General features: G+C 36.1%; 1 long non-coding RNA gene across 1 annotated transcript in view; it reads right to left on the bottom strand.

Annotated features, from left to right (window-relative positions):
* Positions 1-26827, bottom strand: part of LOC120226339 — a 206714-nt gene that overhangs the window by 49477 nt on the left and 130410 nt on the right. Inside the window, exon 2 of the long non-coding RNA XR_005526997.1 lies at positions 3205-3272. This is a non-coding gene — a long non-coding RNA (uncharacterized LOC120226339). The remainder of the gene's footprint in view (positions 1-3204; positions 3273-26827) is intronic.

Below are 26827 nucleotides of genomic sequence, written 5' to 3'. Positions count from 1 at the left end.
TCTACAACAGTATCCCATTCAATTGTGTGTCTGAATAATATTCTAGTGTATGGATATAAAACACATTTTGCTTATCCATTTATTAATGAATGACTATTTTTTTGGCTGTTTCTACTTTTGAGATACTATGAATAATACTGCTATAAACATTTGTGTACCAGTTTCTGTGTAGACATATACTTTCCATTCTCTTAGGTATACAGTTAGTAGTGAAATTACTGTGTCATATTTTAAATCCATGTTTAACTTTCCAAAGAATTTACAAACTGTTTTCCATAGTAGCTGCACCATTTTCCACTCCCATCTACAGTGTTTGATGGTTCCAATTTATCCACATCCTCACCAACACTTGTTATTATTCAGCTTTTTAATTACAATCATCCCAGTGATTGTAAAGTAGCATTTTATTGTAGTTTTCCCCAGTGGGTAATGATGTGGCGCATTTCATGTGCTTATTGGCTATTTGTCTATCTTCTTTGGAAATTGTCTATTCAAATCCTTTGCCCAGATTTTAATTATGTCATTTGCCTTTCTATGTTGAGTTTTTTTTAATATATTAGACTCTTCTTAGGTACATGGTTTGGAAATATTTCCCTCTGATTTCATTTTTATGACCAAATTTTTTGTTAATTTTACTTTTAAACTTAATACCTCTCAGCTTCCAATATTTCTTGGCAAATTTAATCACATTTTATTTGATTTTAAAATATCCATAACAATATTACCACTCTAAATGCCTCCTAGTATAGCTACCCTATGTGTACCAACAAACATTTTTCCATTATTAGGCCACAAGATCTAGGGATAGTCAGTGGACAACTTACAGTGAACAACTGAGAAACTGGCATCTTGGTCACATTTATTAAAGAGCCTTTTCTTTGTCAGCGTTTTATTAACTTTATATGAAATCAATGATAAGATCATCTCAGGAGATACTAGAATGTTAATGATCAATTAAAAAAACTAGAGTCAGAGTCAGTGAAGAAATTAAAAAATATTCAAAAGTGTGAAGATTTTAGCAAGTATCCAAATATACACATAAACCAGTAAATGATTAGCTTTTCCAGAAATGTTCTAAATCGATTGTTTATTGGCTTTGCTACTTTCCAAGCCTTATTACCTTCTTCTAAAACAAACTACTTAATGTGCTATAATGAACACTGGATGATCTAAAATGTAATGCTCATAGACAGATTCCAAGTCCAGAGGTTAAGAAAACACAAAATTACCAAAGTGATATATTGTCATCACTTTTGATTATCTTTTGACCCTTTGAAAGTTAGTTAAAAGTAACACCCCAGGTATACTAAATGTCCGTCATATTTGCCTAAACATCTGGAGACAGAAGTAAAGTTGAGAGTCTTTGTGACACATTTCTAAATTTAGACTTCATAGGGTTGGTTCTACTGACATGTTTTCATCTTCTGGTACTTGACCATGAGCATATAAAAATGACTTCCATTAGAGGATAGAATCAATGCTCCAATTAGAATAACTCAAATAATCAGGTAAGCAAGGGCAGAATGGAAAAAAACATATAAGAATAATTTGGGGAGACTTGTTTGGGAATATTTCGGCAATCAGTGTCATATTACACAATGTCATCAGTGTCATATAACACAAGCTCCTGTTTCATAATGTGGACCTTGCTTTGGAAAACACTCAGTCTTAAATCAACCACTGATCCTCTTTGATGTGAAGAAATAACAGAAAGATTCCGACTGAAATGTTCTTTTTGTAATATGCAATAAAATATTCAAATACTCATTACTGTTTGATCTGCTGATTATCTTATAGCCCATCAAATCTCCTTCTTCTCCACAAAACCCATTGCTTTTATCCTGAATAATTAAAATTTTAAGATTCTCTCTCTCTCTTTTTCCAAATAAGTTAAGACAGTACATCTTTTAAATCTACATGAGCAAAGACAGGCTGTTACAGAGTGAATATTCTTTGGTTAGCACAGAGATGTGGAAGTATTTTGTAAAAGCCAATTAAGAGAAGATAAAGTAGGAAGATACATTTTAAATTATGTCACTGAATTAAAACAGAATAGAAATAAGGCCTAGATGCTTAGATAGCATAACTGATTTCAATATTTTTCAACTCTATCATTTCTTTCCACAGTTCCTTCTTTCCCACTTTCCCTCTCTGCTATATGATTTTCATTAGTTTTATGTATATATGTGCATACATATACGTGTGCTTGCCACAACAGAATCAATAGCTACAGCTCATGTCTTGAGAGCAGGATTACAGTAAACATCCACACTGTCATTTATCTTGAAACATCAGGTTTCTCAGGAATGGCAACTTAGCACCAAAAAGTTGTCCCCACCTTACCATAGTATGGGATTTTGGAAACAAATATCAATCCTAACAGTTCAATAAGTTAAAATAAAGGTTATTACATCTTTTTTCACCTTGCAGAGGTTAGTTTATCTCTCTGGTACCTTGTTACATCATCTGTAATATTAGAAAATATAAAAGAATACAGACAAGGTAAAGAACCAGTCTCATCCTGATCTAAAATCTATCAACAAATGATTCTTTTTTCTTTTAGTGTTGCTAAGTAGGAAAGTCTGTCACTTAACAAGCATTTTTTTTTAGCTGGCATGAGGCCAGGGTAATTTTGAAAATCATCAGAGTAAGCTCACAGAAAATTAGAATTTCATTGAAATTCAAGCCATTTTCCCTGAATGATAGATTATAAAGTACACAAGTAGGAACCAATATAACAAGTTTATAAGCCGGTGGACCCTAAGTTTTGAAATGCTTTAGAAAAAAAATCCTAAGTCTCATGGCAATAATTAATTTAGTTGACATTTGTGACACAAAAATGGTTTATTTAAATAAGTTTTTTAATTGCCTGTAAATGCAAAAGGTTTGTTTCCATGATTCCAAAAAGTCAGAGTGAATGTCTTGTATGGAAACATTTTCCTTTGCTTTTTTTTTTTTTTTTTTTTTTATGTAGATCTATCATACTTACAGGGGAAATAATTTTTCCATTGCATTCGGTGGAAAACACAGTCAATAATGATTCTTGTTTCAATAATGATAAGACTAAAACACATTTGAAAAAAAACAAACTCTACCAATAAGAATTAGAAATTATAAATAAAACAACACTTTGGCACAATTTAGCTATTAATTATTCTCTAAAGTGTTAAGATATTGATGACAGAGTGTAAGAAAAAGTCTTACCTTTATAATGTCAAAGTTCATACATGTTGTTCATCTTACTTCTTCTTGCTTTTTATACATCTGGAAACCTACCAAAAGAGAGGTCACACTATATACTGCATTCTCCAAAGTTCTGTATTAGTGCAAGTTAACTTTACATAATCATGATAAACCATTTCAGCAAATAAAAATAAATGGAAATTGTATGCCCTTGATAATCAGAATTTTTAAAATATCTATAGCAGGTATTATATTAACGATGAGTTATTAAAAGCTTTTTTCATAAGACAATAATGGCTACTATAAACACTATTTTTCAATACCTTACTGGAGATCCAGTGATTACTAGAAAAGAAAATAAGAGGCATAAACATAGAAAAAGAGAAAGCAGTTGTCATTATTTTCAGAGGGCATTATTTTGAATTACAGATGTCTAAAATTCAAAAATCGAAGTATTATAACTGATAAATAAGTGTAGTAAGTTTGTTGGACATGAAGTTAATTGTGTTGAAATAGAGTGACAACATTTTTTTTAAACTTTAAAAAGGATACTATTTACAATAACATAAAAAATACTTAGGACTACACCTAACAAAAGATATGCTACTACAAAATATTGTAGGGGAAAAATTAAGAAATATAAGGAAATGCCACATCCATGAATTAGATGACAAAATGTATAGACAATATAGTCCTAGCTACGAGAGAGTCTGAGTTTCCTGGCTTCTACCTTGAAGATGCAAGGCTCTGAAGCTTAAGAATTTGCCGAACAAACAAACAAAAAGAAGCCTTTCAGTCCAAAAAATACACAAATGTCTATTATAACACGTATCTACAAAGTTTTTATTTTAATGTGCAAATAGAAGTAGTTTTGAAAATGTTTTCGTCATTGAGAAGGGGTCAAGATGGTGGAACAGCATGGAAGTTTTTTTTTCCATCTCTCATCCTTGAAATACAGCTAGATCAACACTAAACCATCCTGAACACCTAGAAAACTGATTTGAGGATTAACACAACAATCTGCACATAATGAAGCATAGATAGAACTCAGCAGGTACGTGACATGGAGAAGTGAAGTCAGGATAAGAAGCCGCGGAGGGCAGGGAGCTGTTTTTGCTTGCAGAGAAAGGACAGAGATGGGGGGAGACTACGGGAAAGCATCCTCCACCCCATCCCCTCGCCTGAAAGCAACTGGAGAGAAAAGAGAGAGTATGCAAGGGACTAACTTAAAAAAAAAAAAAAGGAGAACGATGAAAGGAAAGGGCTTAAATTCCATTAAGACTCTATAAACAGTAGGGTAGTGCAGAATCTAAAACTCCACAGCTGGATACCTGCCAGTGCTCTGGTGGGAAGGCGAATCCCCAGGAGCACAGAGTGAGGTCCTTGGGATCCTTGGGCCACACAGGGAGAGCCTGTTGGGAGGACATTTGGTAGATGCTGTGTGACCACCTGGTCCCAGCAGACCTCAGAGAACAACCACAGTCACTGGTGCTGGAACAAGGACATTAAGAGGGAAGCCTGGTGCCAGATGTGTACTGTGATTTACCATAATCCTTGAAATGCTACTGCTACATGATTTCATGAACTTTTTCTGGGGTGGGCTGACACCCAGCCACAGTCGCTGAGCATCCGCAGCAGCACGGTCCCACGAACGTTCCTGGGTGCGGCTAGCACCTGGCTATTATTCGGTGAGACCCTCCCCCAGAAGGTCTGAGCAGGTCAAAGGCATAGTCCCTCAGAAGTGAGGGGTTGGGAAACACAGATGCACATCAGATAAAACTCAGGAGGGAGGTGCCGCCTGGCAACCTGAAGTCTTGGTCATACACTCTTAGCAGGGAGTGTATGATTGCTGGTCAGGGAGAACAGAGTTCCAATATCAGAGACTGGATAGCTGGGTGACACCATTTTCACCCCTCCTACGCATGCATATACACACCTACATGCTCCACAACAATCCACCCCAGCAAGCTAAGTAGCACCATCTAATGGAGAACAGAACAGTTACACTAAGTCCCGCCCAACTGGGCGGTTCTCTTCAGGAATAACACAAGTCTTTCTGCCTGCTTAGCTTACAGACTATAAAATGTTTCATAGTTTGATTTCTAGGGGAAGCCAATGTAATTTCAATCGTATTTCAATCTGTTTGCCAGTCTATCCATTCAATTTATTTTCTTTTCTTATTCTTGAATATAGAAAGAAAAAATTTTTTACTTTCCATTCTTATTAAAATATCTTTCTTTAATTTTTTCTGCTATGTTTTTAATTTTTTGTAAATTTTCAAATTCTATTTTACTTCCATCCATTCACTTTATTCTATTTCATTGTGCTCATTTTTTCAAGTTTCCAAACATTTTCCTTTTTTTCTTCTTTTTTTTTTTTTCTAACTTACCTTTCCCTTTTTTCTCTAACAACCCTTTTTTCCCTTTCAACAACCAGACCAAAACACACTTAGCATCTAGATAGGATCTAGCTAGGATCTAGCATTCTTTATTTGATTTTTTTTTGTGTTGTTTTTAATCTTTTAATTTGTTTTTTACCTTAATTCCTTTACTTCCTTCAAAATGACAAAACGAAGGAATTCATCCCAAAAGAAAGAATAGGAAGAAATGACAGCCAGGAACTTAATCAATATAGATACAAGCAAGATGTCTGAACCAGAATTTAGAATCATGATAATAAGAATATTAGCTGGGGTTGAAAACAGATTAGAATCCCTTTCTGCAGAGATAAAAGAAGCAAAAGCTAGTCGGGATGAAATTATTGCCATCACTGAGCAGTAATCTCAAATGGATGCCACGGCGGCAAGGATGGATAAGGCAGACCAGCAAATCAGTGATATAGATGACAAAGTTATGAAGAATAATCAAGCAGAAAAAAAAAAAAAAAAAAAAAGAGGGAGACAAGGTCCAAAGAGCATGATTTACAAATTAGAGAAANAGTCGGGATGAAATTATTGCCATCACTGAGCAGTAATCTCAAATGGATGCCACGGCGGCAAGGATGGATAAGGCAGACCAGCAAATCAGTGATATAAAAAAAAAAAAAAAAAAAAAAAATCAAGCAGAAAAAAAAAAAAAAAAAAAAAGAGGGAGACTAGGTCCAAAGAGCATGATTTACAAATTAGAGAAATCAGTAAGTCATTAAAAAGAAACAACATTAGAATCATTGGGATCCTAGAAGATAAAAAGAGAGAAAAAGGGGTAGAAGGGCTACATGAGCAAATCATAGCAGAAAACTTTCCTAACCTAGGGAAAAACACAGACATCAAAATCCAGGAAGCACAGAGGACTCTCATTAGAGTCAACATAAACCGACCATCAACAAGGCATATCATAGTCAAATTCACAAAATACTCAGGCAAGGAAAGAATCATGAAAGTGGCACAGGGAATAAAAAAAGGTCCTTAACCTACAAGGGAAGACAGGTCAGGTTTGCAGCAGGAACTTGGCAGGCCAGAAAGGAGTTGCAAGATATATTCAAAATGTTGAATTGGAAAAATATGCTGCCAAGAATTCTTTATCATGCAAAGCTGTCATTCAAAATAAAAAGAGAGATAGTTTCCCAGAGAAAGAAAAACTAAAGGAGTTCATGACCACTAAACCAACCCTGCAAGAAATTTTAAGGGGGATTCTCTGAGGGAAGAAAAGAAGGAAAAAAAAAAAAAACCAAAAGCAACAGACTAGAAAGGACAGAGAACACCACCAGAAACTCCATCTTTACAGGAAACATAATGGCAATAAATTCATAACTTCCAGTACTCACTCTAAATGTCAATGGACTAAATGCTCTAATCAAAAGACATGGGGTAACAGAATGGATAAGCAAACAAGATCCATCTGTATGCTGTTTACAAGAGACCTATTTTAGACCCAAAGACACCTTCAGATTGCAGGTCAGGGGATGGAGAAACATCTATCATACTAATGGTTGCCAAAAGAAATTTGGAGTAGCCATACTTATATCAGACAATCTAGACTCTAAAATAAAGACTGTAACAAGAGATCAAGAAGTACATTGTATCATAATTTAGGGGTCTATCCATGAAAAAGACCTAACAATTGTAAATATTTATGCTCCAAATGTGAAAACACCCAAATATATAAATCAATTAATCACAAATGTAAAGAAACTCCTAGATGACACAGTGTATAAAAATGTCAGTTTCCCACCAACTGATGTATGGATCAAAAATGTAATGTCAATAAGGAACCCTAAATCCCCAAAATTAATTTTAGTTGGGGGTGATTAACAGCTGATTTTAAATTTATATGGAAACACAAGCAGCAAAGAATTACAAGATAATTTTGAAGAAAACCAAATTTAGAAGGTTTGCATTAATAGATATCAATAGTTATTACAAAGCTATAATAATAGTATTGTATTGGTACAAGAATGGATAAATTGATGAAAGATAGTGTCCAAACCATACAAATAAGGTCATCTAGTTAATTGCAAAGGTGATAATGCAGTGTACTGGGGAAAAGGTAAGTTTTATCAGTAAACAGCACTGGAATAATTCAATACTTCATGACATACTCAAGTATTAACATATGACAGACAAATTAAAGACATAATATAAAAATAAAGCTTTTAGAAAAACACAAAGGATAATTTATTGATAAACTAAGATAAACTGACACAAAAAGGTAGGCAAAAAAATAAATGAATTAAACAAATTAAAATTAAGAACATCTGTTCTTTAAAAGATAGTTTTGAGAGAGTGAGAAGGCAGACATAGGCAGGAGATAAATATTTGCAATGTATATATTTGTGACAAAGGTTCACGTTTAGAATATATAAAACAAAACAATGGTAAAATGGCAGAAAACCATTTTCAGTAAGGAAATGAACAAAGAAAGACTTGAAAAGCATTTTATAAAATAAGATAGCCAAATGGAAAGATGCTAAATATTTAAGCCTTAAAAGAAATGCAGATTAAAGCCAAAATATATTACCACTACATAACTTGCCAGCATGGATTAAGCTTTTAAATAATAATAGTAAATTTTAGCCAGGTTATGAACAACTGGAAATCTTGCACTTTGTTGGTTGGTTTGAAGTTTAAGCCTGTATAAACACTTTGGAAAACTATCTGATATCTTATAATCCAGGAATTCAAAACCTAGGTATTTATCCTACATAAATACTTACGTTTATTTTTTAAATGTACATGAATACTTGTAACAGTCTATTTTATTGGTATGTCCATTAACATTGTTGTCTGTTCATTTAATGGAATACTATACAGCCATGAAAATGGCAAATCTCAATTAGATACAAAAACATAGATGATTCTCTTTTTCTTTTTAGTTTGTTTAATGTTTTATTTATTTCTGAGAGAGAGACAGAGACAGAGAGAAAGAAAGAGAGACAGAGAGAGAGACAGAGAGAGAGAGCAGGGGAGGGTCAGAGAGAGGGGGAGATACAGAATCTGAAACATGCTCCAGGCTCTGAGCTGGCTGTCAGCACAGAGTCTGATGCGGGGCTCAAACCCACGAACTGCAAGATCATGACCTGAGCCGAAGTTGGATACTTAACTGACTGAGCCACCCATGTGCCCCAAAACATAGATGATTCTCTTAAACAAAATGTGGAGCAAAATAAGCCAGGTTTAAGAGAGTGTATTATTTCATTTATAGAACTTTCAACACAGACAATCCTTATTTGTACTGGAAGTCAAGGTAGCTGTTAATCTTATACAATATTGTCAATAGAATGGGAAATAAAGGAAATGTTTCAGTTGCTTGTAATTTTAGATGTCTTAATAGAAAAGCTGATTTTCTATGTATATTTAGTTTATGAAATATTAATTGAATATCATATTTCTCATTTTTCTAATTTTCTCTATTACACTTCACTGGAAGTATAGAAGAGAAAGTGATCTGGCTGCCACAATAATGCATATTTATGCATTTAATTTCTTTATCCATTTAATTTTTAATTATTTATTTAAAATACTGATAGTGAATTTCTAGATGGAAGATATAAAACAAAACTTTTCAGTTTTCATTATAATATTGTCAGAATATTCTCCACAAGAAAGCCATGTTTCTTTGTATTTTTTTAATGTTTATTTATTTTTGAGAGAGACAGAGTGTGAGTGGGGGAGGGGGGAGAGAGAGAGAAAGAGAGAAAGAGAGAGAGAGAGAGAGAGAGAGAGACAGAATCTGAAGCAGGCTCCAGGCTCTGAGATGTCAGCACAGAGCCCGACGCGGGGCTCGAACTCACGAACTCACAAACTGAGCCAAAGTTGGATGCTTAACCTGCTGAGCCACCCAGGCACCCCCTATTATATTTATCCATGAAAAAAAAAAAAAAGAACGAAAATATGATGGTATCCCTAGAATCCCTATAGCCTTGACTGTGTTTGATTTTATCACATTTTTTTCTGTTATTAAAAGGAAACTATTACTATTTTAAACGTTTTATTTCATTTCACTTTAAATATCGACTTACTATTTCTTTTTCTTTTGTCCATATCTATTCATATTCTTTGACCATAAATAAGCTAGGTATTTAGCTCTGTGTTTAAATTTCAGGCTGCAAAATTATCTCTGCCCTCATCTTCAAACAGAAGGTGTAAACTGTGTTGCACAGTTACCAGCTAGTCATAAACTGGGAAAGCAATCTAATACAGATTCTGTGCTGTGTAATTATTAGTCCCAACCTGCTGAGTCAGAGTTCATTAGAGAAAACATTAGGGGGTTGCATGTCTCTCACTGATTGTATGAGCAACGTCAATGAACTTTAATGGGATCTGCATGCACACAGTCAGGAGAATTTCAATAGGCAAACTTAAAAATAACCATTTTCTAACCACAGTGATACAGTGCAGATTTTCCACTTAGATGGGACTCTTGGGAACTAGATTCATTTAGCCTCTGACTTCATTTAGCACAGAATACCCACAGGAAACCTTTATGGCATTTTAAGTGTGTTTGCTATCGTGTGTTACTGCTTACACAAACACAGAGTTATGCTTGCATGCTCAACTTTTTAGGCCATAGTATTTTTCAGTTGTCAACATTAGACTCTGGCTTTATGTGGTTGCTTGGATAGGGGAAAAATTGATTTTATAATTGAAGTAAGTCTCAGTTTTGCCCGAGACTTTTTTTTACCAGAAGTTTTTATTAAAAAAAAAAAAATTTAATTAGAAATTTTACATTAAAAAAAGCATAGCTCTTTTTTCTTAGTCATGTGTTTTTCTGCACATCCAAGGCTGGATATCTGGAGTTCATTAAGAAGTTGACCCATAAAGTCTGGGCCTCTAACGCCATTAGGCTTACCAGTGGCAAGTTGTCTCACTCTAGCACATTAAAGAACAAGGGTCCTTCCATCATTTACACAAAAAGAAAATGGTCTCTATATGGTTTTATCCAGAGTTTTAAGAAGCACAAGTCAACCTTTTAGAGAAACAGAACTAATAGTGTTGCATGTTTAAATTTTTGGTATGAATTTATAAGCCCACTTTGTAAGTATGCCAATATTAACAGTGTTTCCACATTAGGCACTCACTACAGATTACAGAAAAGTCAGTGGGTCTCAAACATTTTAGTGTGGCATCTGATCACCTGGAGGGTTTGTTAGAACATAGATTGCTGCTCCTCACCCTTAAAGTTTCTGATTCATTCAGTCTGCCTGAGACTTAGCACTTTTAACAAGTTCTCTGGTGATGGTGAAGCCATTGGTCTTTAGATCTCACTTTGAGAATTATTGATTAAGATAAAAGCAGTATCCCAGACACAAGTTTACCACTTCTTCTACATTTAAAAACCCTATTGGAAGGCACATTTTTGAGTGTGATGTTAAGAATAATCTTATATCAAAGAATGAAATCTGGCCATTTGTAGCAACATGGATGGAACTTGAGGGTGTTATGCTGAGCGAAGTAAGTCAGGCAGAGAAGGGCAGCTACCATATGTTTTTATGTATAGGAGGATTAGGAGGAACTTAACAGAGGATCTTAGGGGAGAAGAAGGGAAAAAATAGTCGGGGGGGAAGGAGGGAGACAAACCATGAGAGACTCTTGAATGCCAAGAACAAACTGAGAGCTGATGGGGGTGGGGGGGAGGGGAAGGGGGGTGATGGGCATGGAGGAGGGCACTTGTGGGGATGAGCACTGGGTGTTATATGGAAACTAACTTGACAATAAACTATTAAAAAATAAATGGCAGTGCAGGAAAAAAAGAATAATCTTCTATCTGTTTATTTACAAAATAAATCATTTAATAAGTATATTTTGTTGGTAATAAATTTTGGTACATCCCAAGCGTACTTGAACATGGTGGTTGAAACTGGCTTCTGGAGGGGCGCCTGGGTGGCTTAGTCGGTTGAGTGTCCAACTTTCCTTAGGTCATGATCTCGCGGTTCGTGGGTTCAAGCCCCGTGTCGGGCTGTGCTGACAGCCAGCTCAGAGCCTGGAGCCTGTTTCAGTCTGTGACTCCCTCTCTCTCTGACCCTCCCCTGCTCATGCTCTCTCTCTCTCCTAGAAATAAATAAAACATTAAAAAAAAAAGAAACTGGCTTCTGGAATGACTCCCAGGGGAACAGACTTCAAATACTGCCCCTCTGCTAACCGTTGCCACTGCCTTCCTCCAATGTCTGTCTTTGCTAGCCTCACCCTTCACTTCAGTTACTGTTCCTTACTCTTCTACCTAACCTATTCTCCATATGCAGAATGTTTTAAAGTTTGTGCCTTCTGCATTTTCCAGTACCTTCCCTGTGGTTTCTTCACCGGGCCAAGACCAAACAGTGTACAGATTGCTTTTGATACATTCATGTGCTAGTAACCAAAGACCTTCCCATCCTCCCCACCACATACCACCATTATTTTCTCAACAGCTCCTTTGTCTTTTGATGACTGGAAATCTCTGAATAACTGTATTCTAGCAAAAGTTAGAAGTCACCTTGCCAGTCTCTGTGAGTCTTTTAAATGCAATTTTCATTAATGAACTTGATGTGGCATTCTGGAGTTGACACAGGAAGCCGACTAATGTTTCCTAGGCACCCACCGGAAACGTACTTTTGTGCAGCACAGCCTGGTGTACATCATATGAGGCTTTCTGGGCAGGACATGGACTTGGGCTTCTCCAGGAAACCAGAGAGATGCTTATCCTCCCATTCGGAAGGATCTCAATTCAGCGTAAACAGCAGAGACAGGAGAGATTCCATTCCACCCTTCTCAGAGGTGTCTGCCCTGGAGTTTAGAACGTAGGTCAAGCATGCATCATAACTCCCAGTGTAGCTAGTCTATTTAAGCTCTAATGATGACTCTGAATTATGAGTATAATTAATAAAACAAATTCACACAGGGTGACTTATGTCAGCTACTTTGCTGTTGTAAATAAGAGAGGCTAAGGCACATCATCTGAATGCTATTCTGCTTTCTTTCACAAACTTGTCTGAATTTTTGTACGTTAAGTTAATTTCAAACTACACCAAAAACATTTGAGCTCACAGAAGGTTGCCTCCAATTTTAATCTACTTTAATTATTGTGTATTGTTTCCTTTAAAGTCATGCAGCTTTATTTACATTTAATGGAGTTTACCTTTAAGTCAATTCAGGAAAGCTTCCAAAGAAAACCTGCTGTTCCCTTGGCCTTGAATGGCCTTGTCTCTTCTACCCCTCTCCCCATTCCTTCTCTGTCCATGGAATTTCTCTCTAATATTTTGAGGTACAACTTACATTCCTACCCCAATTATTTTTTTCATCCTCATATCTCTTGTCTTCTAATGGAAGCTTTTATAGCACTTGGCCTTGTTTGAGTCATTGTTTACTCTATACTGGTGCCTAATGAAGTACTTTGCCTATAGAAATGATATATATTTTCTGTTACTGAAAATCATCAACCCCGGGGCACCTGGGTGGCTCAATCGGTTAAGCATCTGACTCTTCATTTCGGCTCAGGCCATGATCTCATTGTTCATGACTTCCAGCCTTTTGTGAGACTCCTCAGTGATAGCACAGAGCCTGGCAGAGATTTTCTCTCTCTCCCTCTCTCTCTGTTCCTCTCTTGCTCATGTGTGTGCATGCTCTCTCCCTCTCTTTCTCTCTAAACTAACAAACAAACAAACAAATAAATAAAATCATCAATTCATTAAGCAGTTACTGAGTATTAACTTTGTGTCAGGTGCTATGGAAGAGCCTGGCATCATAGGGAGGAATAATACATGGTATCTCTCTTAGAGGAACTCACAATCTAAGGGAAGATGCAGGCATGCAACCCAAAAAGCATAACCATTATAACAATTTCATAATAAAAGTACTTCCAGAGTGCTTTGACATCACTACAAATAATATAATTCTTTAATTCTCAGGAATCAGGAAAGACTTTGCATAGAACGTGACAAACAAACTAAGTCTTAGAATAGAAAAATCATTGGAGAGGAGGGGACAGGAGCTTTCATCCAGAGTTACCAGCATCCAAAAATCACAAAGTTGCAAGTCCATGTGATGTGCTGGAGTTACACTAAGTAGTTTCTTGGCTGGTCAGTGCCATAGAGTGCAGCTAAGAAGAGTGGCAGGATATGTGTCACATACTTCTGCCTTTCTGCATGTGCAGTCCTCCTTAATGGATGTGCGCATCATAGGAATTAATGAGTGGAAAATAACACCCTTACTTGTGAGAAAGTAATTCTCAATTCCTCCTAAATCTCATCACTGAAAACAGAGAGAAATCATTCAAGTTTGTTGAGATTCAAGACAGTAGTCATACCTTCTAGAAGCATAACATCACTTCTCATTTTCATTTATACGATGGGCACTTATTGGGGATCAGCAATTTGCATGCCTCTGGGCTGATTACTATTGAAGGCACAGATATAATTCAATTAGCATAGTAGAGGAAAAGTGCAGAAACAAGTAGTGGTAAACGTAGTCTCTTGCACGTAGAATACGCATAGTATGGGAGTGCAGAGCAGAACATGGTGACACACGGCACGGGCAACAGGGGAGGGATTCAAGAGAAAAGCAGCAACTTTAGTGAATTTTATAAGCAGAGGAGCATTTGAAATGGGGAAAGAGAATCTTAGCCAGAGAAACTGGAATAGTCAGTGGGTTGCAAACGTGTGGAAGTTTAGGGGCACCTGGGTGGCTCAGTCGATTTAAGTGTCTGACTTCGGCTCAGGTCATGATCTCACGGCTGGTGGGTTCGAGCCCCATGTCAGGCTCTGTGCTGACAGCTCAGAGCCTGGAGCTTGCTTTGGATTCTGTGTCTCCCTCTCTCTCTGCCCATCCCTCACTTGCACTCTCTCTCTCTCTCTCAAAAAATGAATAAATATTAAAAAAAAAAAGTGTGTACGCTCAATACTACAGAAAGCCCATCATGATGTGGGAGCGTCCTGCCTTGCCTTTCAGGGCTGTGTACACTAGTAAAAACAGAGTAATATCAGCCACTGACTAAACGTGAAACATCTGGACATCAAAGAAATGAAGCACCTAAAAGAAGGATCAAATTCAATATGGGTTCATACACAATGTCATTCAACCAAAACTCAGACACTAAGTAAGCAGCTTATTTAAAAAGAAATGATTACTGTGAACTTTTTTAGAACAGCATGTAAATTCTCTGCTTCTGCCAATGAGACATGAACCATTTAAAACACATTATGTAGATTTATCTTAATAATAATAAGCGAGGACATCATTTTAAAGGAGTGAGAGATGCTTCCGTAACTGGCCGCATCAGCATCTTTAGCGTTCCAGAGGAGCCATCTCTGGCTAAGCCTTGTTGAGGATGTTACTTATTTCTGGTCAAGCTTCCTCAGATTTGGAAGCATTGAGGCAATATGCTGACAGGTTGCATCAGCAGAACACACTGAGTAAGCTGACCTTTGATACTCCTTGGAGTGAGAAATATTTATGAGGTTAAATTTCCTCTGAGAGTGTGAAACCTGGAGCAGAACTGTTACTTGGGCACTGACACTCAGTAGAAGGCACAGAGACATGGAATTTGGAGTCAGAAGGTCTGAAATCAAGTTGTAGTTGTATCACTTACAAGCTGCTTGACTTTGACTGAGGCACTCCATCTCTCTGAGGCCCCATTTCTCCCTTCCATTACAGGGATGATTAACATCTGCACTGTCTATAGCTTTGCTGTGAGGATCATGAGAAGAAAAAAAAAAAAAAAGAGTGTTCCATATAATGTATATAATCGTCAATTCATGTTATTCTTTTATAGCTGAACCCTCAATAAAAGGAAGTGTGCTATACCTAGGTAGGAATAAACCAGGGATCTTCTTTTCTTCCTGTGTGTTAAGATTACCTGCCCAGAGATCTCATGAGATTTTGCTTGCTCATACTCACATTTCCTTTTTTTTCCTCCAAATTTTCTTCTAAAGAAAAGCCATTTCAAGTGACAGTTTCTCACTCTTTAGACTTTTGCCATTTCTTCAAACTGCAAGGCTTCTCACATTACCCCATCTGGTATTTGATGTAAAATATACACCCCCGTGATGTGCTAATTGTCTGCAGAATGTGGCCTCACAATTGTAATTAGCTCTTTTTACAGTTTCTTCCTGCCATGACTAAATGATAATATGGGATGGTGTGTGTCAGAGCAACAGTTCATTGTTTCCAACATACATTTCAGAAGCCAGGAGAAGGTTTGTCTGCTGGAAAGGATGGCAGCGATCTTCCCACCCTTTTGTTACACCCTTTGTAGAAGCAATGTACCCAGAAACATGAGGAGGGAGACTGCTCAGGAGTAGAAAGCAATTAAGATTCCAAACCATTCTTTTATTTTACCTAAAAAAAGAACATCACAAGCTGAATACAAGTAAATTATCCAAACAGAAATGCAGAGGTGATTAGAATTGTGAATTTAGCATGTCTGAATATAATTTTTTAAATCTAGAAATCACATATAATCTTTATATGCTATAGGTCTTTGTGTAACACAAAGATACTTTAAACTGTGTGTAAACACAAAATACTTTAAAAAGCATTTTAAATTTATTATTTGTTAGATACATAATAAAAAAGGAGAAGATTCCGGCAATGAACATGATACGGTCTTACTCATATTTGAGTTATGAAAGAAAATGACCTGGGAGGCGCTTTTCCAGGGACAGTGAAGGAACTCACTTCCAACTGATAGCTCAACAGAGTCAAGGTAAGGCAAAAAGGCACAAACCCACAAAATCGCACTATATTAAAACAAATGGTGTTGAGATACAGATGCATTGCTGGAGGAATAAGAAACTGTAAACTAAGATCCTGGCAATGAAAATGGACAGGATTAAGTATATTAAAGAGAAATTGGGAAAGTGAAACTGACAAAATTGAGTAAATGTTTTGAAATGGAGATAAGGAGCTAAAAGAGTAAATAGTAAAGGATAATTTCCAGGCTTTGAGTTTGGAGTACTAGGTAGTATCAATAATTCATAAAGGGACTATGGTGGAAATGGGTTTTTAAGGAAGGATAAGGAGTATATTGATAATTTGAACATTCTGATATGGATATGTCTTTGGGGGGGTATTCAGGTAGATATATCCAAAAGGCAGGTAAGGTATATGTATGTAGAGCTTGGGGGAATGTTAAGACTAAGGTAGTAGATTCATAAGTCATTTATACATAGACCTAATTATTACTATGTAATGGAAGAGAAGTGAGAAGAGCGTAGAAAATGGAAAAGACATTTGAAGGATACTAAGGGCAGAGAGAGGAAGAAAATTTAGTGACAGAAGCTTAGAGGGAAAAGTTAAGAAACAAAATATGAAAGAAGGGATGTTACTAACTCAATGGAGGCATCAGTTTTAGGAGAGAAAAATCCATCAGTAATGTCTAGTATGAACAATGATGCCTTTTGAAAATAGTGAAATTATTTCAAAATTTTTTTCAGATGCCTTTTTCAAAATAATGAAAGCTCTTTGTTTCAATGAAGTAGTTTTGGTAGAAGCTACCAGAAGCCTATTGAACGGTGAGAGAAAAAATTATTCAAAATACAAAATGTAAGCAAGGCTGGTAAGACAAAGAGAGAGAAGATGCTGGTTATACGGGGAGAAGCACGCAGGTTCAGAAAGGGTTATGAATTTTTTGGCCGAGAAAGGAAAAATCTGGAGGATTAGTATAGCCAAAGGAAACAAACCAACAGAGAAAGGACCTGGAGGTAAACGAAAGGAAGGAGATGACAGGTGGAACAAGGACTCCATAGTATCAAGATAGGTTCGCATTCAAGAATGGGTGTTTCAAATTCACCTTTAATATAAAGAGAAGCACTGCTCCCTTGGAGATTAGAGTGAAGGAGATAAAGTTGGGATCCAGTGTAGATACACTGAAGGAAGTTGGATGGGAAACCAAGGCAGTCCAAATATGTTTACTCATATTCAGACAGTTACATGCAAAAGAAGATTCTGCTTATGCTTGCCTGTACATGTGCACACAACTGGCTTTTGGAGTAAAATATGTGCAAACTATGCTTAATAATGAAAAAAAAAAAGTGGCTGAATGGCCTTATTTACCATATCCATTGAACTTGTCTGGGAATTCTCTCTAAAGTACCTTCCTACCCCTGCATTTATGATTCTGGACCTGACTTAAGCAAGTCGCAAAATTATGACTCGTCCTCTATTCCCCCCACCCAAGGCTTTTATGGAATCACTCTCCTTAACTAATAAAATGCATGGAGCAAAAAATCCAATAGTTTCTAATTTAGAAGACTTCTCTAGCACATTAAAATGATATTGGCAAATAACTTTCTAGAGATAAATCTTAACATTTTTAAGAGGAGTAGAGATACATTTGTTTTCATATTAAGAAGAATGGCCCTTCAGAGAGGCCTATTGATTTCACAGAAATTTCAAAAAGAGTAATAGCTGACTAAAAATAGCAGTGGGGCTGAGAAATGATACTGCTGTATCTCCTTAGTAAACATCAGAAATTAGATTAGGCAATTAAAGCCAGGTGGACCTGATTCTTACATTCCTGCAGTAGAAATACCTTTTGCAATATGTTCAGGGCTGAGATTGTACCATGGTCGTTTCTTAAAGCCAAAGAACCTAGAACAGTGTTTGATATAGGAATAGAAGAATGAAAGTGTGGAAAACAGATAGAAGCAAAGAAGTAATTTGCATTAAAGATGTTGAGATATATAAAATAATCATAAAAGCAAATCCATAAAAGAAATTGAGTAAACAGTAAGAAAAAGAGTAAGAATGTTTGCCTCAATAAATGTGAAGTGTACAGACAAGGTTACCTCTGGCAAAACCATGTCTGGAAATTATATACAGTCCTGGATGCCAGAGTACAGAGGAGAAGCTGAAAAACTGTAATAAGCAGAGGGAGAATAGAGTCTAGAAGAGTAGCTGTATATTTATTCTCCTTATCCCCACAACATGACCCACTTTCACTCTATAGGGAATCCTGTTTAGTATTAATTTTTTTAATGTTCTCAAGAAGCATATGTTAGAACAATTCTGTTCCTAACATTGTTTGAAGCTTTGTATTTCTAAGAATGATGTGTTATGCTATGTATGTACCTAACTTTTGCTCTTAACTGGTGCATAGCACTCCATGGTGGGTATCTACCATGCTTTACCTTTCTGGTCCCTGAATTGCCTCAAATCTCCATTGTCTGCACCATCACCATAAATAAAACCATGAATAAACTTTTTGTATGTGTCCCTTTATGGACTTATGTAAGAATTTATTTGGACTCTATACCCAAGAACAGAATTGCCATGTCAAAGGGTGTGTCCATGCCTAATTTGTCTAAATTGTGCAGGATTCTTCACCAGAATGGCTACTCTAGTCTCCAATCCCACCTAGTAAATGAAGGATCTTATATCTCCAATAATACTGACATTATCCAACATTCTAAATTTTATTAGTACAATAGGGGAAAATGGATTTTCATTCTAGTTTTAAGTTGCAATTTTCTGTTTTTTATTGATTCTGAGCATCTATTCTCATGTTTTTTTAGTTTTGTTTCTTTATCTGTAAACTGCCAGTTTATATCCTTTGAAATTTCCCCATTGGAGTTGCATCACTGTTTTCGCATAATTGCAGGACTGTCTAGTCATATCTGAACATCAAAATGTTTTCTCTCATTTTCTCATCTCCACATTAATTTTTATTTTCTGTGTGATTTTATTTAATTAAAAACGAAGAATGTATAGTTGACTTACAACTTTGTATTAGTTTCAGATGAAGAAGAGAATGATTCAGTATTTGTATTCATCACTGCATGATGATGACCACATTAAGTCTGGTTAACATCCATCACCACACAGTAAGATTTTTTTTCTTATGATGAGGACTTTTAAGATTTATTCTCTTAGCAACTTCTAAATATGCAATAAAGTATTATAAACAATAATCACATTCTCTACCTTACATTCCCAAGACTTATTTATTTCATAACTGGAAGTTTGTACCTTAGACCCCTTTCATTCATTTTGCCCCTTACCATCCTCACCCCACCTCTGGCATCCACCAACCTATTTCTGTATGTATGAACTTGGTGTTTTTTGTTTTGTCTCGTTTTGTAAACTCCACGGGTAAGAGAGATCACACAGTATTTGTCTTTCTCTGTCTGATTTATTTCACTTAGCACAATTGCCCTCCAGGTCCACCCTTGTTGTTGCAAATGGCAAGATTTCAATCTTTTTTTAATGGTTCATTTGGGTTTTAAAGAGAACAGGGGACATCAGGAATATTGGATAACTATCTGAAAAAGTTTTAAAAAAGTGGAAGCAGACTGACTGTCCCTAGTTATGGAAATAGAATGCCAAATTCCAATTTATTCATCTGTATGAAGCACACCGATATATCCAAACATAAATAAATCTCAAATATGATATGAAGTGAAAATATCAAATTGCCTTTCATTTAACATATTATCATAAATGTAAGTTATTGAAATACATATATTAGTGTTTAGAACTATATACTTTAGAAATAAGCTGTTAGCAAAATTCCTACAAATAGTGGGAAAGATTTCAAAACAAAACAAAAGGATAGGGAATAGTGATGTCACCCAGATAATGAAGTAGAAGATCCCACCCTCCATTCCCAAAAGAAACAGCTCTGCACGAGCTCAGAAGTAATGGATACACAATATTTTAAAAATGTGTAAAATTTGTCACATGTAAATATGGCATCAAAAACATAGAATGTGTGGGGAGGCGCAAAAGGGCAGAGCTTTTATATGCAATTAAAGTTGTTATTAGCTTAAAATAAACTATTATAACAGTAGGTATTTCAAGTAAGCCTCAGTGTAACCACAAGCCAAAACTTATAGTAAGTACATATAAGAAAAAGAAAAAGGAATCAATGGAAAATGATCATTTCAGAAAGGAAGACAGCAAGAGAAGAAAGGAACAAAGACTACAAAATAGCCAGAAAACATTAACAAGATGGCAATAGTAAGTTCTTACCTATCAATAATTACCCTAAAAGTAAATGGATTAAATTTCTTTATCAAAAGGCTTAGAGTGACTGAAAGGATAAAAAACAGGACCCAACTATATTGTACCTGTGTGACATTCACTCTGCCTTTAAGTACACACATAAGATCAAAGTGTAGGAGTGTAAAAATGTATTCCAAACAAATGGAAACCAAAAGAAGACAGGAGTAGCAATACTTATATCAGACAAAATAGGCTTGAATTAAAAACAAATGTTAAAGAGGGGCACCTAGGTGGCTCAGTCGGTAAAGCATCCAACTTCGGCTCAAGTTATAATCTCATGGTTTGTGGGTTCAAGCCTCATGTTGGGCTCTGTGCTGACAGCTCAGAGCCTAGAGCCTGCTTCAGATTCTATGTCTCTCTCTCTCTCTCTGCCCCTCTCCTGCTTGTGCACCCTCTTTCTTGATCTCACTCTCTCTCTCTCTCTCAAAAATATATAAACATTTAAAATTTTAAAAATGTTAAAGAGACAAAGAACATCACATATTGTTGAAGGGGGTAGATAATTAAGAGGATATAACTGTTGTAAATATATGTGTACCCAACCTTGGGGAAAAATATATCAAGAAATGCTAAAAGATCTGAAGAGAATAATGGACAACAATATAATAGCAGAGGACTTTAATACTCCACTTTCAACAATGGATAGATCATTCAGACAGAAAATCAATAAGGAAACACTGAACTTGAACTATACTTTAGACTAAATGGATCTAACAGACATATACAGAACATTACATCCAACAGCAACAGAATACATATATTTCTCAAGTGCCCACAGAACATTCTCCAAGATAAATCAGACGTCAGGTCATAACACATGCCTTAATAAATATAAAAAGATTGAATCATACCAAATATTTTTTTTAATTACAATGGCATGAAATTAGAAGTCAGTAATAGAAGAAAAACTAGAAAACTCACAAATGTGTGAAAACTAAACAACCAATTGTTCAAAGATGTAATCAGAAGAAATTGAAAAAAACAAAACAAACAAACAAAACCCTGAAACAAAGGTTACAAAATTTATGGAAAGGAGCAAGGCAGTGCTGAGAGGGAAGTTTATAACAATAAATACCTACATTAAAAAATTCTAAGCTACATAACATTATACCTCAAGGAACCAGAAGAACAAATATAAACTAAATCCAAAGTTAGCAGAAGGAGGAAGATAACAAAGATCAATGTGGAAACAAATGAAATAGAGATGAAAGAAACAATAGAAAAGATAAACAAAATTGAGTTGTTTTGGAAAAGATAAACAGAATTGGCAAACCTTTTGCTACTAACCAAGAAAGAGAAAGGATTCAAATAAATAACATAAATGAAAGAGAAAGACATTATAACTGATAACCACTGAAATTACAAAAAGATTATAGGAGACTTAACTATGAACAGCTATATACCAAAAATTGGACAACCTAGAGGAAACTGGTAAATTTCTAGAAATGGTGTAACCTACCTTGACTGAATCATGAAGAAACAGGAAATGTGAACAGACCGATAAAAATAAGGAAATTTAATAAATAATTAAAAAAAGAAAAGCCCAGGATCAGATGGTTTCTGCCGAGCAATATAAACAATCAACATAATGATAAGGGAACCTACAAAATGGAAGAAAATATTTGCAAAACCATGCATCTGATAAGGGGTTAACAGGAACTTATACTAGTCAATAGCAAACCACCAACAAGTCAAATAAAAAAATGGGCAAAGGACTGGAACAGACATTTCCCTGGAGAAGGCATACAAATGGCCAATAGGCCCTTGAAAATGCACTCAATATCACTAATCATGAGGAAAATGCAAATCAAAACCACAATGAAATACCACTTCACACCTGTTAAAGTGGCTATTATCAAAAAGACAAGAAGGAACAAATATTGGTGAGAGTGTGGAAAAGAAGGGAGCATGCTGTGAATTACTGGTGGAAATATACACTGATGCACTCACTCTAGAAAAGAATATGGAGGTTCCTCAAAACATTAAAAATAGAACAACCATACAGTCCAGCAATCCCACTTCCAAGTATATAGCTAAAGGAAATGAAATCATTATCTCAAAGAAATATCTGTACTTATATGTTCATTGCAGCATTATTCACATTACCCAAGATATGGAAACAACCTAAATGATGATCAGTGGATAAATGGATAAAAAAAATGTAGTATACAAATACAATAGAATATTATTCAGGCTAAAAAAAAATGGAAATCCTGCCATATGAGACAACATGGATACACCCTGAGGGCAATGTGCTAAGTGAAATAAGTCAGAGAAAGACAAATACCATATGATCTCATTTATATATGGAATCCAAAGTCATTGAACTCATAGACACAGAGGGTAGAATAGTGGTTGCAAGTGGCTGAGGATTAGGGCAATGAGAAGATATTGGTCGAAGGGTACAAACATTCAGTTATAAGATAAGTTCCAGAGATCTAAAGTACAGCATGGTGACTATAATTAAAAATACAATATTGTAGGGGCGCCTGGGTGGCTGAGTCATTTGAGCATCCGACTTCAGCTCAGGTCATGGTCTCACAGTTCGTGGGTTCGAGCCTCACATCAGGCTCTGTGCTGACAGCTCGGAGCCTGAAGTGTGTTTCAGATTCTGTGTCTCCTTCTTTCTCTGGCCCTCCCCCGTTCATGCTCTGTCTCTCGATAATAAATAAATGTAAAAAAAATAAAAAAATAAAAAAATACAATACTGTACACTTGAAAGTTGCTGTGAGAGTTTTAATGTTCTCACTGTAACAACAAAATGGTAATTATGTGAGGTGAAAGGTATGTTAAAGTAACCTTACTGTGGTTAACATTTCACAATATATACACATATCAAACCATCACACCTTAAACTTACACAATGTTTTATATCAATTATATCTCAATGAAGCTGGAGGAAAAAGAATGGGGCCATATAATATCTTATTAAAAAGAGACATTGGAGAGGTGCCTGGGTGGCTCAGTTGGTTGAGTGTCCGACTCTTGATTTCAGCTTGGGTCATGATCTCAGGGTCATGGGATTGAGCCCCGTGTTGAACTCCATGTCTACGTAAGATTCTCTCCCTCTCCCTCTCCCTCTCTCTCTCTCTCGAAAGAAAAGGAAGGAAGGAAGGAAGGAAGGAAGGAAGGAAGGAAGGAAGGAAGGAAGGAAGGAAGGAAGGAAGGGAAGGAAGGAATTTGAAACAAAAAAGGCCAAACGTCAATTATTGTGAAATCTAGGGAGGAATCTATACACATGTCTCTTGTATATTTTCTATGTTTTTCTACAGGTTTAAAATATTTCAAAATTTAAGTTTTCACAGAGAAAACATATCGAAAACTGTCTTGGATTTGTTGAAACACTATGCTTTAGAAATTGAGATTTATTGAAAAATCAACTGCAAGTGTTTAATAGATGCAGCTGTCTTACTGAATTCAGCTGTTTGACTCACTTTTAAATGAGTGTCTGTGTTCAGCATAGTGAAAATTCTAGCAGAGTCCAGGCTGATGGAAGATTTCAGCTGCCTAAAGTATTCTTTGTGGTATTTAAGAAGATTAGGTGCATTAACTAGAATATTTGGGGGAAAAACTCAATTAATAGAAACTCTTCTCCAAAAATATGCAGAAAGAGCTATAAGCTGCCTCAAGAGGCATCCTGAGTTTCACAGTAGGAAGCAATTAGACATATAATTGAATGTTCAAGAACCAGATGAGTTTTCTAAAATGATGAGGAAATTTTTGTCAGTCTAGGAACCCTCAGACGGGGGATGCTAGAAAGATAATTTTGCCTCCTGTCATCCCACAGATCCCTAGACCCTCATTCACTGTCAAAACATCCAAGTCCTTCTGTATCTAAATCCTTGAGAGTATCTGTTCTGCAAAATTATCATCACCACAACACCACACTCAAGATTATTTATTCACTGACATCTCTAACCCAGTTATCCACAGATTCTTTTCCTCTCTCACACATTTCCATGAGATCTTTTGAATTCATGATCCATAATCACCAACAGCCCTGAATTTCTTTCAACTTTCCCTTAATATCACTGTTTTCTATGAGGTTCTTTGGAGAAGAGATTATTTCTTAAAGTCCATGTGCCTCAGGGTCTAGATGGGAGTCAGTGTTCTCTTCCCTTTTCTCTCCTACTTTAAAACTGTTCCAAATTCTTTCTCCTCAGCTCCTTTAAAGCTAATGTTACTAGACTTAATCATCTACTAATCCCCATGGTCACTTTCACCTTCCAATCCTATGGTTACTCCTGTTCATTGACTGATGGTTTTAGTTCCTGATTTCACCATCTTTTCTAATACTACACATGATTTTCAATTTTCAATACTAATACCTCTCTGTTCCTAAACTTACTCATTACCAATAGTTTAGTCTTTTACATCGAGTCCTGCCACCTTGTCCTTTGGTAACACCTAAAACCTTAATATAGCAAATAGCTTCATTACTTAAAAACTCAAATGCATAATTTATATACTGTGACCCATACCTTCTAGACTTCATGTTCACCGATATAGCATTTTTTCAACTTAAAAAAAAAAACAACAACAACAACTCCATTGAGATTTCCATTCACTTAATCCTACCATTTCCTCATGTCACAGATTTGAGGGTTTATATCCTCCCCAAAATTCAGGTGTTGAACTCCTAACCTCCAAGGTGAGTGTATAAGGGACTGGGGCCTTTGGGAGGTGAGTAGGTCATGAAGACAGAGCAGTCACAGAATGGGATTAGAGCCCTTGTAAAATAAAAGAGGCCTCAGATAGCTCTCTCACTTCCTTCCCCCATATGAGGTTACAGTCAAAACATGGCCATCAGGGAGGAAGTTAGCCTTCACCAGACACTCAGTCTGCCAACACCATGATCTTGGACTTCTCAGACTCCAGAATTATGAGAAACAAATGTTTGCTGTTTAGAAGGGACCCAGTTTATAGTAGTTTTGTTATAGAAGCCTGAATGAACTACCTCAGTATTGCCCACTATTCTTACTGCCTTCCTTCCTTTCTTAGAATATGTCATACAGAATTACAAACACTGCTTTGCAAATATTTCTAACACTCCATCTTTCCTTCCTCTGTTGTACAAACCTATTACTGTTGTTAAGTTTAACTATCCATCAGTTCCAGGAAAACTGGATATTGGTAGATATTGGTTTTGCACAAAACCAAGTTGACTTGTTTCAGTATAAACTCTTGATGACAAATCTCAGATGAGTCTTTAACACTACCTGGAAATTCTGGCACTTCCGTAAACATCTTCTCTTACTCCCCCAAGTAACTATGTTATATTGTTTCCTCTTTCTTCAGGTTTCTGTTTCAAAGGAATCCCCTGATTAAGTCAGTTGTTGTCACATACTTTTTTACAAAAGTATAAACTATAGACGAGAAATCCCCCATGTCTCCACAACCAATATATACTGCCTTCCATCTGTTGTGGAGACATACTACTCTTACCACTATCCAAAGTCTACCCTTCCTCAATGCTCTAGATCCACTGTCTCCACCTCAGTATCAACTATGATCATTTGTTGCCTGGACACTACAGTAGCTTCCTAACTGCTTGCTTGCACTGTTTGCTGTCCCCTTGCTCTGTAATAATACATTCACTACCCAGGAGCCAGTATTCTTTTAAAAACATACATTACATTCATCATATTTGCTTAAAACTATCCAATCCAATGGTTTTCCACCACAATTAGCATAAAATACAAAATTGTTAATCTGATTTTTCTATTTTTTAATGTTTTTTTATTTTTGAGAGAAAGGGAGGGAGAGAGAGAGAGACAGAGCCAGAGGTAGAGTGTGAGCAGGGGAGGGGCAGAGAACAAGGAAGACAGAGACTCAAAAGCAGGCTCCAGGCTCTGAGCTGTCAGCACAGAGTCTGATGTGGGGCTTAAACTCATGAACCACAACATCATGACCTGACCTGAAGTCAGACGCTTAACTGATGGAGCCAATAAATTAATTAATTAACCTAAATCAGGAAAAATTTAAAAAATAAAAAAAGATATTTATACAAGGATACATAAAACATAATTGGCAGCTTTAAGAAAAGAACACCAAGATATCTTACTTGCATTTCAATGCCGTTTTCCTAACAGGCTGTTGCCTAGAATCACAGAGTGGATCTGTCTCTTCTAAGCAAGACTTTCTAAGTTTTACAGCTCACGAAGCCTCATCAACCATAAGCCTTTCAACACTATATGTAACATTATATAAGAGACAGTGACATACTCAACCTTT

Source organism: Hyaena hyaena, unplaced genomic scaffold (genome assembly GCF_003009895.1).
Source record: "Hyaena hyaena isolate Hyena2069 unplaced genomic scaffold, ASM300989v1 scaffold_1654, whole genome shotgun sequence".
NCBI classification, from domain to species: domain Eukaryota; kingdom Metazoa; phylum Chordata; class Mammalia; order Carnivora; family Hyaenidae; genus Hyaena; species Hyaena hyaena.
This window is presented reverse-complemented; position numbering and strand designations above follow the sequence as displayed.